We start from the raw sequence: 15,207 nt of genomic DNA, 5'->3' as shown, positions 1-15,207 counted from the left end.
CTTGACTGTTGAGGAAAAAAAGGCATTAAAGAAGCAAGCGGAAGCGGAGACCGAGACAATCTAGAAAGAAGCCATGAAATGGGAAGAGGGGATATTTCACTCCATCAATGTCAACCTCCGCACACCGTCCACTATCAATGAGGCATGGCATCGGCAAGCTCTCCCCTTCCTGCTCATAAATTTTGAAGTACTCCAAATCAAAGAAAGACTACTCAAGGACTTACAAGCCTACCCAACACTGATACATCCAAAATGGTGGGAGATCTGGATAAACCAACACCCAAGGTATCTTATTTTGTATAAAAATTCACCATTACATATCAAACAAGATCCTGTGCAGTACCCGTTACTAAGAGTCAAAAGCTGGCAGCAACATTCTATCATCCAACAAAAGAGGCCCACTTGGCTTAACTACTGCAGGTTTTGACCACCCCAAAATAACCAACCCATAGAAACATATATGGTGGAAAAATTATCCTCAACCATTCATCTATTTCAAGGGATTCCGGAGTTAGCATGCTTCATTTTGGTAAAGATTGCTAAAATGCTCCTAACCTGCTTGCAAACCTTTCACCACGCAAAGAAAATAGATGTAGCATGGATGTCATTCCTTGAAGGCGCCAAGGGCTTATGCTATGATTTATCTGGCCAACCTTCAAAGGAATTTCTCCATGGATTCTATGAAAGGATGATGTTTCTACCATCCTACTATATGCAGACATTTGAAGAAGCATTCTACACACGCTTCTTCACTTATAGATCCAAGATCTTTGGACCTGTCATCACCACCTGTGGGCAAGATTTGTCAGTTACTCCACAATTTGAGCAAAGAAACAAAATAAACATGTAGATTATGTCAATTGAAGACAAAGAACTCCACCTCAGGTACCAGTAAGGTCTCAAGCAGCATGCACAAAGGATTGCAACAAGGAAGCCCGACCACTACTTAGCACCCTAAGTAGCTGTGTCGCGAACGACACAAGGCAAGGAGGGTGGGAATGTTAGTTGCTCAGCTAACAAGAGCCAGAAAAAGAGCATCAAAAGAGATATTACTCATTCTTAAAGTCAATTGATTGTATTAAACCCCTTTGTATTTACTAAGAAATCCCGCAAAGTCCAAAGCCATTGTAATATTTTTTTATTTTTGCCAATGAGTCTAAAGGGGTTGAGGGCCTCCAAGTTCGTAATTGTATGAAGTTTTTAATCTTTGAATTGAGCCCAAATAGCTAGGAATCCAGTCTTCAAACCTTGGCTAAGGTATAAAAGAAAACTTTTGTAAATATAAACCTAGGTTTTGGTATGAAAGTAAGCATTTTTTAAAGAAGCTCAACGTGACTCTACTATTTTTTCAATTCCTCGTGTCTCTCTCATACAATATTGCATTGTTATTCAGCACATGCCAATGTGTTTGCATGTGAAATCTCTTCCATTTAACATAAGTTTCTTGTGATAAAAGTGTGTTTCTTTTCCTTCCTATGCACTATACATGGAGTCTTACCATGAGACGAGAGACTCTTTTTGAGCAAGCAACTATTCCGAGCGAACACACACACACATAGGGGGGGGGGGGGGGTCACAGTAGGAAACATGGGTAAAGACATAAGTTATTGTACAGTGTTAGATGGCATGAAAATAATGAAACTTTTGTGAATTTCTTAGATATGAAAACGTGCTGGTACAAGTTCTAGTCATAATTTGTTTCAAAAGGATCTAACATTTTTTTTTTCACAAACCACTCTTTCATTTCAAAATGACTAACCATAAATTGATTAAGTGGACATAAGTCATTGCATACATGCAATCATGGAACTAGGTGACCAATCACACTTCCCAAAATCTTAGAGGATTGAAAGGCATAAAGTTAAAAGACCATAGACATTTTTTCTAGGCTCAATCATGTGGAGAGAGAGAGAGAGAGAGAGAGAGAGAGAGAGAGAGAGCTAATTTGAAACCTTACGTTAGATTTACAAGTTACTGACTCTAAAACTTCTAACCTCACACATTCCCCAACACATGCAGGATACTACTCCTCTATTGTGGTTATGATTGCCACTAGCCAATAAGGTCTCTCAAACCTACCACACAAACTACCTCACTCAATCTGTACTTCATATTTCTCCTTGGAACCCTCCACTTTTGAAGCTTGAATTTTCAAGAAATTGTCCTTAATTTTTGCCTTGATTCCATTAACATCGACATTTTTTTCTAACTTAAGGGCCTTATGTGGTACACACCTCGTCATCCTTCTTGGATTCATACTCGGCTCTCACCACGAATCACAATCTTCCAACATTATCTTCACATCTTTCTTACTCATGCCAATCAGGTCCATTCTAAATTTAAAGCACTTGTCATCCTCCATCACACCCCATGGCATGCGCCTTTCACACTAGTGGATGAAGTGGGCACATCAAGCGATGAGAAGAAAACGTCACCATGCCCATCATCTGCATGAGGGATGTGTGGTGCATGAAAGAGGCAGTAACGTTGAACAGGGGAAAAAAGAGTCTTGGAACAAAGTTCGTTATCCATCCTCAGTTGGCAATTTCTCTCTCCCTGCCACCTTGTGGTTGCTTATTAGCTATTGCTCTTTCAAGACTCATTTCAAGATGACCCTTGTTGGAGGCAAAATATCAAGCAGTGATCACAAACTCCTGACCAAAGGAAGAGCAAATCTTTAATGGAAGCTCAGAAATGACCTTGTGTGCAACCATGTGAGCATCCATGTTAAAAGACAGGGAAAGTGGTACAGAGATGAGTTGAGATTTTGGGAGAACAATTTAGCTCAGGGGGTTCACCTCCTAGACAGTGTAAGTTACCACGTGAGTTCAAATGAATGGGTTTTTTAATTGCAAAAAAATTTAAAATTTTAGCAAGATCATAATAACAAAAGGGGTTTTTTAATTGATTTTAGAGAAAACTCGTAAGTTTTGGAAGAAAAAGGGGTCATTTTACTACCTTAAGCATGTAAGTAAAGGGATTTTTTTTAATACCCTTTGAACGCACGTTAGAGTAGTTTCTTAAAGGTCCACCCCTAAGAAATTTAGTGGGGATGGAGAGAACATCATGTATATGATGACAATGGGGAAACATTGAGAGAGAGAGAGAGAGAGAGAGAGAGAGAGAGAGAGAGAGAGGAGAGAGAGAGAGAGAGAGATGCAATTATTGCTACCAGTATCCAACAGTTGATTCCCTCTCTGGTACTATTGGGTAGCATGTTAAAGCAGAGCATTGGGGTCGTCATCCTCAGGGGGTCACTTAATAATTATGTGAATATCACGTGAGTGTAGTAGGAGTTATTAAATTTTAATTTTTCTCACATTTTCACATGTTAAAGGGTATCATAAATGGATTCGAGAAAAAAAAATATAGATTTATTAGAAAAAGGGTGTATTTCATTTGTAAAAAATTCACAGATAAGAAGTTTTAAAAATAGTCCTTGAACGCCTGTGATAAACACAATCTATGCATAGTGAACCCCCCAACCCATCATCTTGTGCATTGTGTTTACTCCAAGCTTCAAGTTTCAATCGAAAGACACATGTGTCATGCTTGGTGAGGGACGAGAGTTGTAGAGAGTGAAGGGAAGAGGTCTCAATTGCTTGGTACCTTGAAAAGCCAATCGCCATTGTAGGCCAATTATGTGAGAGATAGATAGATAGGTTTATTATTGTCTTCCTAGGGTCGTATTCACGGGGTCAAATATGTTCCATAGAAACATGTGATACACTCTATATGGAACTGATAAGTGATTCTCGATAATCCATCATTGTGGTGATAAGAGTCATAATTGAGAGCCCACACTATGGTTGGGAGAGGAAACTGTGTCGGTCTAAGTCATGGGGAGGGAAGCAAGTTTGGATGTAAGAAATCAGATGTGAGCAAAAGTTGAGCATTCTAATCGTGTGTGGTACACAGACTCTCAAACTTGAAATGAGCATAATTTGCAGAGTCAATTTGACTCTTCTTCATTGCCTAAGTGGGAGCTAAGCCAAATGGATGTGATAGTGCACATAGCACCGACAAGAAAATAGACTCAAGCATATAAGGGTAAGTACGATTTCCGCTTTTGGCAAAGAACATAGTTTTGTAGTCAAGGGTGATATGTGTGGTGTAATGTATGAAGCACGGCCCAACAGATTCCTCCCAAACGGAATTACATTGCTTCGTTCACTTGGTGTAATGCATCCCATCTCTGAAACCACTTCTTTACTTCTTGCATCCATCTCATGCTCAAGATCTTGCTTTTATGTGCCTTTTCAACTTTTTGCTTGCTTCCCATGCAATTGTAGGAAGTCGATGTAAGGGGTTTTGACACAACTTTATCATGTACTCTACAACCCTTTCCATGCCCATAACCTCCATTAAGATCTTGACTCAAGGTGTAGGTTCATATATTGGGGTGGGGGAAGAGAGAGAGAGAGAGAGAGAGAGAGAGATTGTATTATCGTCCACGGAGGTCAGATATGACCTATGGGACCAAAAACAAAACATTACAAATGTGAGGGGATTGTGGGATACATCTTAGTTAAGGAGGACTGAGGGTCCAAAAAGAAAGTTAAGATAAGACAAGATGAACAAAATCTATGCAGAAGGAGGTGAGGAGGGAACCGGTTTGGGAGTTCAAAACTCTTGAATAATGGCTCTACCTCCTTGGTAGACTGCCCATTTTCCTGCTATGCGCGCTTCTCGCATCTTCTGTAGTTCTGCCTTATTTTGCTTGAGTTGAGCGGGTGTAAGATCTTCTGCAAACCACACTTTGGTGTCCTTTAGAAGTCTTGATTGCTCAAGAAATTTGATCCGGTCCCTCTTGGTTTTGAAAGTGTAGATTGCATGATTGGTGCGATTCTCGTGTGCAAGAGAAGTGATTGTTGTTGGATCACACTGTACCATAGGGATTGCGGATTGGATGCGGGCAAATGACTCGCTAAACTTGGGATCCCCCTCCCCTTTCCAATCGCTTGGAAGCCCACCAATGCGAACGTTGAGGGCGATATCCTCCTGTCATTGCCGTTCACGTAGTGTGAAAGCCACACAATCTTCGACCCTGCGAGAGATTACCTCTTGAACTTGAGTTTTGACCTCCTTTGTGACGGTCGTCTCTACTTCTTCTTTTGCCTTTGTGAGTTTGATTTTGATCTGTTTTAGCTCCTCCTCCTTGCGATTCTCTATTGTGGCTAGTCGAGCCTCGAAAGCTGCAAGCCTTTGTTTCAACTCGTCATTCTCCTTGCGGAGGCTTTCGACTTCCGTTTGAAGGCGGGTGATGTTTTCTACCTTCGGAGGTGTTTCCACGACTCCGGCAAAACTAAGCTTACTTCGAGACGCAGCCCGGGTAGCCATGAATGCAATGAGCTGCTTAGGTCAGAGTAGTAAAGACCGAACTTCTTGAAAAATCCGGCCTTCTTGAGGTCGCAGTGCAGAGACAAGACCTTAGGAATGCCAACCTTCTTGAAATTGTTTGAAGTCGCTCGGGTGAATCTCAAGCAGTGAACCAGGCCGAAATCAGACTGTCAGGCGATGGTGAATCTCACGCAGCAAACCAGGCCGACAGATCGAAATTAGCTAAACCTCTTCGAGGGGCCGAACCAGGTTGTCACATGTACGAACATTCTCGCAGGGCACTTTGTCGCTCGCAGGGTTACACAGACGACTCTATCTCGAGAGAGAGAGAGAGAGAGAGAGAGAGAGAGAGAGAGAGAGAGAGAGAGAGAGAGAGAGAGAGAGAGAGAGAGAGAGAGAGAGAGAGAGTTAGAAGAACTTTGAGACATTGTAGTATGCCATTTTTCCCTCCAAGCATTTTTTTGCTGAGAAACTCCAAATACTAGTTAGCTAGTGTGATTGGAGGTGGGGGATCCCCATGTGTCTCATGCAGGGGGATTGCCAGCCTGCCAATAACTACACTTAACTAGGTATATTGGTGTGCCTTCATTATAGAATCTAATGATGTGGTGGAAAGTTATAATGTGAGAATTATTGTTGGACTTGGCCTCAAGCTTGTTTATTACTAGTCCTCAAGAGTTTAGAGGGTGAGTTCCATCAAAAGCCTATCACCAAGGCACAAAACTTGAGAGAGAGAGAGAGAGAGAGAGAGAGAGAGAGAGAGAGAGAGAGAGAGAGAGAGATCATTCATTTGTGTCTACTCTGCTTCTAGAATTTGGTCTAGAGCTTCAAAGATCCCTTGCCTTCATTTTTTATTTCACCTCAAGCTTGGCTCCTGCATCCTTCAATTCTTCATTTGTTTTTGAGTTTCAATGCAGCACGACACAATGCAATTAGAATTTGTGCTTGAATAAATGTGAACAATATTTTTATAGATACAATTTCCTACCTCCAATGAAATTGAAATAGCTATGATCCATAAAGAACAATGCAGCAAGGTAAGACCAGATTGTGTCATATAAGTATGTGACCCTCCATGGATTGATGGTAACCACATGGCACATGGAACATTCAAAACAAACCGAACATTTTGTTGATAAAATTTTCTTGATCAATAGGTGTTACTTGTTTTGCAATGGACTCACTCATATGTGAATCATTGTGCTGAGAGGCTCTGTCATCCTCTTGACTATTATAATCCTTTTCTTTATATTTCTCACAGTTATCCACCAGATAAAGAGCTTCTTTGATCAATTTATTTAGCGTCTTGCTCCTTACCATAGGTAGATCCTTCCAAAGATCCGCATGTCTAATTCCCTAGATAAAGATCAACATTAACTGTGCTTGCGTAGGAAGTTCCACTCTTGACAGAACTCTACATATCTCTTGAGCCATAATGCCGCTTTGCATACTGATTCACCCTCTTTTGGTTTGAATCTGTGGATTTTTGAGACCGTATTGTGAGCTATGCCTTTCTGCAAGAATTCTTCGATGAATTCCTCAAACAGCTCATCTAGAGTCTCAAAATCCTGTCTTTCCACTGAGTCGAACCATGTACCTACGTCCTCTTCCAAAGTCAATCCAAATCCCCCAAACTGTGTCGCAAAATTTAAAACTTCCTCTGCTCTAATTACTCTTCTAAAAGTCGCTACGTGATCTCTCAGATCTTTATCTCCGACATATTTCTTGTTTACCCATTTCTGGATCTAGGATGGTCTAACTCGCCGATTGTCTACAAGTCTAACCATAGACTCTACCAATGCTTCTCTCGCTTCAGGTCTCCTACTATGCCTAGGTTCTTCTTCAAAGGGATTAGTCATTCTTCTAGAAATTTTCCTTGAGAAAGCATGTCTGTCATCTTTGTGATCACTTCATCTCTCATTATTGCTTCAGGTCTTCTACTATGCTTAGGTTCTTCTTCGAAGGGATTAGTTGTTCTTTTGGAAATTGGTCCTTGAGAAAGCATGCCTCCCATCTTTGTGATCACTTCATCTCTTGTTATTGCTCTAGAAGGGAATCCAGATGGCTCCCTTTTTGGAATTTGTGTAGGAATTCTTGTGTTCGGTGGGGTAATCTGTGGTCCTTCATTGACCAAATCTCCACACATTTTTAATGCAGTGCGTTGGTTTGTGCTTTCTACAGCTCTATATTCTCATCCATACTTGTCAACAACTATAGACTTCCACTGATAGGAGTTAGACCATCCCAGATCCAGAAATGGGTAAAAAAGAAATATGCCGATTGTCTACAAGTCTAACCATAGACTCTCCCAGTCCTTCTCTTGCTTCATGTCTTCTACTATTCCTAGGTTCTTCTTCAAAGGGATTATTCATTCTTCTGGAAATTGGTCCTTGAGAAAGCATGTCTGCCATCTCTGTGATCACTTGATATCTCGTTATCGCTCTAGAAGGGAATCTAGGTGGCTCCCTTTTTGGAATTCTTGTAGGAATTTTAGTGTTTGATGGGGGTATCTGTGGTCCTTCATTGACCAATGTCCACCCATTTTTAATGCAGTGTGTTGCTTTGTGATTTCTACAACTCTGTATTCTTGTCCATACTTGTCAACAACTATAGAGTTCCATTGATAGTCGACTCCGTATGTATAGACATATAAGATCTTGTAACATGTCAGCTCTTTTGGGTATGGCTCTGAGCACCTATAAAGGTTGACATCATTCTTGTAGATATGTCTATACAATCCTTCACTATCAATGCCTATCATCCAAAATCTCTCAACAAAATTGGTCTTTATCCACTGCAATTTTGGAAGATCCATTGAGGGCGGATGCTCCTCTATTGTTGGGATCTCAAAGCTCGTGTAAGAGTTGAGTTTGAATCTAAAGTGTACATTATTTCTAGGCTTAAGTGCTCTATCTTGATGTAAGTAGACTTAGTCCACTGAATTCAGTGCTTTGGTCAAGGAAAGGTTGAAACTATGTCCAAAACCTTGACCATTTTCTCACAATTCTCTCAAATTGTCAGTTGTAGACACCCCTAACTTTCGGATGAATTTTGAGGCCTTAAACGACGTTTTTTCGGGTGCTATTACTTAGGGTTTACATAGAAAGTTGTGGAGCTACTCTAAAGCTTCGTTTTGATTTTTAAAAAAAAGTTTTTGAATCCGATATCGGAAGCTCAAGATATGGCCAAAATATTTTCTTTTTTACTCAGCCTATGCCTGGAGATACCGAAAGCTCAAGCTATGGCCAAAATCTTATTTTTTTTACTTAGCCTATGCCTGGAGACTTTACGTGAATAATGTCTTCTGACTCAGATTTGCTCCAAACTTAAATTGTAGACTCCCCTTGATGTCTTCTACCCGCTGCAAGTCTCAGTTTGTGATTATGACCTTTATTTTGACATTTGAGACATTCTACGTGTAAAATGTCTTTTGTGGAAGAATGAGGTGACTTTTATCCCAATGATTCCTTATCACTCAAGCAACTCTCAACAACTTTCAGAATTCAATTTGGAAATCTTTTGGGCAAGTTATGATCAATACAAGCATGAATCTATCCAGATCTGTCTTCTGGCCTTTACAAGCTCAAATGAGCTCCAAATGCAATGAAATTTTTAACTAAGGACTTCTTTTATGCTCTAGGACATTGAGGTATGCCCAAATGTTTGTTTTGACCAAGATCTGGTCCCGAACAGATTCGCAGTTGGGCCGAAAGGGAGTTACCTAATGGAGATGTCATTGGACAAGTCGATTAACCTTACACATCGCACTATAAGACTCACAAACTAGAGAGAGATGGGTCATCTTGCGAAAGAATATTTGGGCCTACAAAAAGTGGAGTCTGTGCTTGCGGAAACTGCCGATCTGTCAATGACGAAGGAGAGTCTTCCAGATTTTGCAAGCATTGCGGAGTCGAGTTTACTGACTCTCGAGTTCGTAGATATCGGATGGGATACATCAAACTCGCGTGTCCAGTAACTCACGTATGGTTTCTTAAACGAATCCCTAGTTATATTGCAAACCGTATAATGTCTTTTGGCTCAGAATGACATGAAATTTTGTAAACATGCTCAAAACATCATTTCCAACCCTCTTATGTGGTCAAAAGTGAAATTTGACTTCCAGATCTTGGCATGAGACATTATACGCGTATAATGTCTATGTGCTAAGATTTTGACAAAATTTGGTCTGTGAGCTTGTCTTGTGGTGCTTAACACCCTGGTATGCTCAGATCTCAATTTTGGTCTCTAAAAGTTTCCTTTAGACATTATACGTGTATAATATCTAGCTGGTCAGATGAAGCAAATTTCACTCCAAAGGTTCCTCTTCATACTAGCAACTCACAGCAAGTTTCAAAATTCTATTTGAACATTTTTCGTGCAAGTTGTGATCAATTCAAGCAATCACTTGCCTAGATGCATCTTATGGCCTTTGCAAGCCCAAAAATGCTTCAAATTTGATGAAATTTGGCATATATGCTTCCTACATGTTGTAGATCACAACGGTGTACTCAGTTGTAACTTTTGACCTTAGATCTAGCCTCTAAGACATCATACGCGTAAGATGTCTAGGTGGTCAGAATTCAGTTATGTTTCTACCAAAGGTGCCCCTTGGTGTGTACAACAAGAATATGTACTCACAACAATTTTTGGACATCAAAGATACACAAAATCATCACTTTTTGACAAGGGAATCCCCTGAAACAGTAAAATCCCCTTAAATCTCAATCTATAAGCCCAAATGAAACGAAATTTGGTGTATGTGCTCAACACAACATGAAAAAGATGGGTATAATGTCAAAAGTTTATCATACGCGTATGACTGCTGATGAATTTTTGGACAAAATTCATTCACAGGCATCCCCAAGTCTCTAGCACTAGTTTTCAAGCACTTCTACCAATTTTCATGCAAAAAAAGTGCTCAGAATCTGTAAGGTCTCTACCACCCTTGGAAAGGGGATTCCCATGTAATGGAATACATATCAGGCCATTTTGGTCATAAACAAAAAGTTACTATTTTTGGCAGTTTTTGTTACCATATACATGTGGTAGTGATGTGTGTGAACACACTAGGACCGCCCGGGCATTTTTTCCCTCTTTAGGAGGTTTTTTCCCCCGAGCATTGTATATACGCCCATCCCTCTAGGGCTATCAATCTTTCCATTGCACACTAAGTAACACACTCTCTATTGTGTGCCTTGAGCTTCCTTCGTCTTCTCCAACCTGTGTGTGTTTCTATGCAACCCTAATTCCAACAATTGGTATCAGATCAGGTCATGTCCTCCCCGCTTAGTCGCCAGCTACTCCAGCACACACCTGTTCACTTTCTCCGATTTCAGTGAGCTTTGGCGAGCGTTCGCAGGTCGACAAAAATTTTGGGAAAACTCAAAGAGCTTGGTCTGCTCAGAATTTTGATTTGGGCTCATTTCGGCCTCCGTTTCCACTACAGGCAGTACTGCACAGGCTATTTTTTGTGCACAATTTCTTATTTGTGCAGAATTTCTATCAGTGTCGTTTTCTACATAACAGGTGCCTTATAGTCTTCTACGGTTTTTGCTATATAGCACAGGTTGTTCCCGCTCCGTTTCTCCTATTTTTGGGCAGTTTTCACATCAGGTGCAGCATTTACCATGACTGACAACAACAACACAGATGTGTTCAAGATGTTTGTTGTTGAGGACAGGTTGGATGGAGACAACTACCCTATGTGGGCTTATATGATGCAACATGTTCTTGTGTCAAAAGGTGTCTAGAACATTGTGCAGGGCATTGATGTACGTCCTGGTTCTGAGGATGTAGGCGATGTTGAGGATGTTGCAGGTCTTGCTGCAAGGATTGCAGCTGTTAGAGTTGTTTTGCCTATGGCAGAACAAGCTCGTTGGGATGTTAAGGATGCGCAGGCTCATGCATTGATTGCGTTGTCTGTGAAGCGCACCATTGTTCCTCACATCCGTTCAGCAAAATCTTCAAAACAGGCTTGGGATATTCTAGCAGGTCTTTATACAAGCCGCAATGAGGCTAAAATTGCTTTGCTTCGTAAAGAGCTGGAGTCAAATATTATGCATGAGGAAGATGATATGGACACTTTCCTTGCTAGTGTCAAGGATATCAATGAGCAGCTTATTTCTGCAGGTGAAGTCATTTCAGACAGTTCCCTTGTGCAGACTGTTCTTGATGCCTTACCAAATTCCTACCAGACTTTTGCTAGTAATTGGAGACTGATGACCCAAGGAAATCCTGAAGTTGTCAAGTTTGATGCATTATGCACATTGCTGTTGCAAGAGTCACTTTCTAGAAAAAACAGGACTAGGCAGTGCAGTTGAACAGGATTTTATTGCTTCTCAAAGAAAGGGTGGTAACAGCAATGCAGCCACTTCTTATGGTTCTACTACGAGTGGCAAAAATTCTGTTCCTAATGCTTCTGCTGGCAGCACTTCGTCTGGCAACAGCAATATGCATAATGCTGGTTGCAACTTGTGCATAGTGATGTTTGTGGGCACAAGAAGGTTGCAGCTTGTGCATAGTGATGTTTGTGGGACCATGCAAACTCCGTCCTTGGGCAATTACCTCTACTTCGTGACTTTCATTGATGATTACTCCAGGCATGCATGGGTATTTCCGCTTAAAGCGAAGTCCGAAGTTTTTATGTGCTTCAAACCTTTTCTGGCTATGGCTGAAAATGTCTCGAAATGTACTATGGGCACCCTCCGTTCTGATCGAGGGGGGGAGTATATGTCTCATGAATTTAATGCATTTCTGGCTAGTCGTGGGATAAAACGCCAATGTACAGTGCCTTATACACCTCAGCAAAATGGTGTTGCTGAGAGGAAAAACAGGTCACTGACGGAAATGGCACGATGTATGGTCAAAAGTCAAGCTTTGCCGCATTCTTTTTGGCTTGAGGCCATTATGTGTGCCACTTATGTACTTAACAGGTGTCCTACGAAAGCTTTGCAGTCTATTACTCCATATGAAGCATGGCATGATAGAAAACCTTCTATTGAGCACATGCGTGTTTTTGGTTGTTTTGCATATGCTTTGGTGCCACAAGTGCAGCGCAGAAAATTGGATGATAAGGCTGTCAAATGTATTTTTGTTGGTTATAGTGTTGAAATCAAAGGTTACAGGTTGTATCATCCGCAAACAAAACGTATTCTGGTTTCACGGGATGTAGTGTTTGTGGAAGATTCTGTTCAGCCCTTGCTATCATGTACTAGAGACAGTAATGTAAGCTCACAAGACATTTATGACACTTTGTTGCCTCTTTTCAATCGTGGAAATACGAATGTAAGTTCCAATGAGGCAAATGTACAACCTATGGGGGTTTCTGAAAATGTTTTAGATCAGCCTATTACTAATGCAGATGTACATGATGTACTTGATGAGGAAAGGGCTGAAAATGAGCAGGCTAGAGGTATGCCAAAATGGTTGGTGCACACTTTGCGTGACAGTAAATTGGATGCACCTTTGTCTAGTCGTACTCGTTCAGGCTCTCGCCATGCATCTTATGCATCAGATTGTTATGCTTTGGTTGTGTCTAGCTTACATGATGTTGAGGAGCCTCTGTCTTTTGATGAAGCACAGAATTCAGAAAATTGGATGGCTGCCATGCAAAAAGTATGATGCATTAAAAAAATGACACATGATCTGATGATTGTGGCGCCATGGACAATCAGAATGATGCACTTATAGTGACACATGGTATATTTGCCTCCTGCAAAAAGGCCATTGGTACAAGTGGGTTTACAAGTTGAAACGCAAGCCGGATGGTGAGATCGATCGCCATAAGGCTCGACTTGTTGCAAAGGGTTATGCACAGCAAAAAGGCATAGATTATGAAGAGACTTTTGCTCCCACTTGTCGTATGACTACTGTGCGTTTTCTATGTGCATCGGTAGCTCATTTTGGTTGGGATGTACATCAATCAGACATTGTTACTGCTTTCTTGAATGGTGACATATTTGAGGAAGTTTATGTAACACAGCCTCGCGGTTTTGTCATAAAAGGACAATAGGACAAAGTGTGCAAACGTAACAAGGCTTTGTATGGGTTGAAGCAATCTCCTCGTGCTTGGTATGAGAAATCTGACACTCATTTGGTCAAACAACGCTTTCGTAACAGTCCAACAGAAAGCACATTGTATGTAAGCGAGAGGGTGATGTACTTCTCATTGTGGTTCTTTATGTTGATGATTTGCTGATCACTGGACCAAATGAGAGACATATTTATGAATTTAAGGCTGATTTGAATGCTACTTTCAAGATGAAAGATTTGGGGCTGTTGCATCATTATTTGGGTATACAGTTTAAGCAGTGTGATGGTGGTATTGCCTTGTGTCAGAAAAGTTACATAGAGACATTGCTATGTAAGTTTGGACTTGAGGATTGCAAACCTATTGCCACTCCCATGAAAACAAGTTTGAAGTTGAGTCTACATGATGCTTGTGATCCTGCTGATGTCACTCTTTACCAAACTGCTGTTGGCTACCTCATTTATGTATGCAGCACGAGGCCAGATATTCAGTTTGCAGTCTCACAGGTCAGCAGATTTATGCATAGCCCAGGGTCTAAGCATTGGCAGGCTGTCAAGAGGATTTTCCGCTACCTTAGTGGCACTTTACATCTTGGCTTGTTTTATCCCAAGGGGGGATCATTGCCGCCAGACTTACATGCGTTTTCGGACTCAGATTGGGCTGGTTGTTTTGACACGCGAGTGTCCACAAGTGGTTTTTGTTTCATGCTTGGCAGTTCATGTATATCATGGTTGAGCAAGAAGCAACCTACTGTGGCCACTTCGAGTTGTGAGGCTGAGTACAGGGCAGTCTTCACAGCTACGGTTGAGTGTGTATGGCTCAGACGCCTTATGGCTGATTTGGGTGTTGGACAGGACATTGCCAACACTATCTACATTGACAGTCAGATCGCATTGGCAGTTGCGAGGAACCCAGTTTTTCATGCTCGCACAAAGCACATTGAGGTGCATTACCACTATGTCAGGGAGAGGCTCTCAGCAGGAGAGATCAGCTTGGCTTATGTTCCAAAACAGGAAACCTTGCAGATCTTTTCACAAAGGCATTGTCTCATGAGAAGCTTGAAGCTTTCCGCAAAGCTTTGGGCTTACTCCCCTTTGTGGAATGATCCTGTCCTCAGGGCATGGCACTTCCCTTTACTCATGTGCCAGCTCTCGTTCACCGCATCACTCCAGGGGGGATTTGTTACCATATACATGTGGTAGTGATGTGTGTGAACACACTAGGACCGCCGGGGCATTTTTTCCCTCTTTAGGAGGTTTTTTCCCCCGAGCATTGTATATACGCCCATCTCTCTAGGGCTATCAATCTTTCCATTGCACACTAAGTAACACACTCTCTATTGTGTGCCTTGAGCTTCCTTCGTCTTCTCCAAGCTGTGTGTGTTTCTCTGCAACCCTAATTCCAACAGTTTTTCCAGCTTTGATGAGCCAATGTTAAATATATTATTGTAAGATTTTCAAAAACAAAATTTTTAATTGTTTATCAGTTTATCCAAAAATAGAAAGTTTTGAGGTGCTTACACCCACCTAGACACGACCGTCTCGTCTAAATCTATCCCGCCTTGAATTTCCATAAAAGTAGTTGTCTATCTCGAAAACTATTGAATATAGCAGGTGTGCATCTGACCCCTTAGTCTGTCATCCTCAAGCTCGTCTTTTAATAGCAAGTTTCAAAATTGAATTCTGACAAGCCAAGCTCACTTAGACAATTAAATTTCATCCTAATGTTAATAAATTAAATCTTAAGCCTAAGGTATGCATATGTATGCATGTGCATCAGCATGTATGTGCATGTGTATGTATGGGTATGTGTATGTATGACCATAAATGACCCATGGC

General features: G+C 41.1%; 1 pseudogene; it reads right to left on the bottom strand.

Moving 5' to 3' along the window:
- Nucleotides 1-2,092: 2,092 nt before the first annotated feature.
- LOC147417132 (small heat shock protein, chloroplastic-like) lies at nt 2,093-2,603 on the bottom strand (annotated as a pseudogene).
- Nucleotides 2,604-15,207: the final 12,604 nt, after the last annotated feature.

Source organism: Adiantum capillus-veneris, unplaced genomic scaffold, assembly GCF_014529385.1.
Source record: "Adiantum capillus-veneris isolate H3 unplaced genomic scaffold, ASM1452938v2 Hic_scaffold_325, whole genome shotgun sequence".
Lineage (NCBI taxonomy): Eukaryota > Viridiplantae > Streptophyta > Polypodiopsida > Polypodiales > Pteridaceae > Adiantum > Adiantum capillus-veneris.
This window is presented reverse-complemented; position numbering and strand designations above follow the sequence as displayed.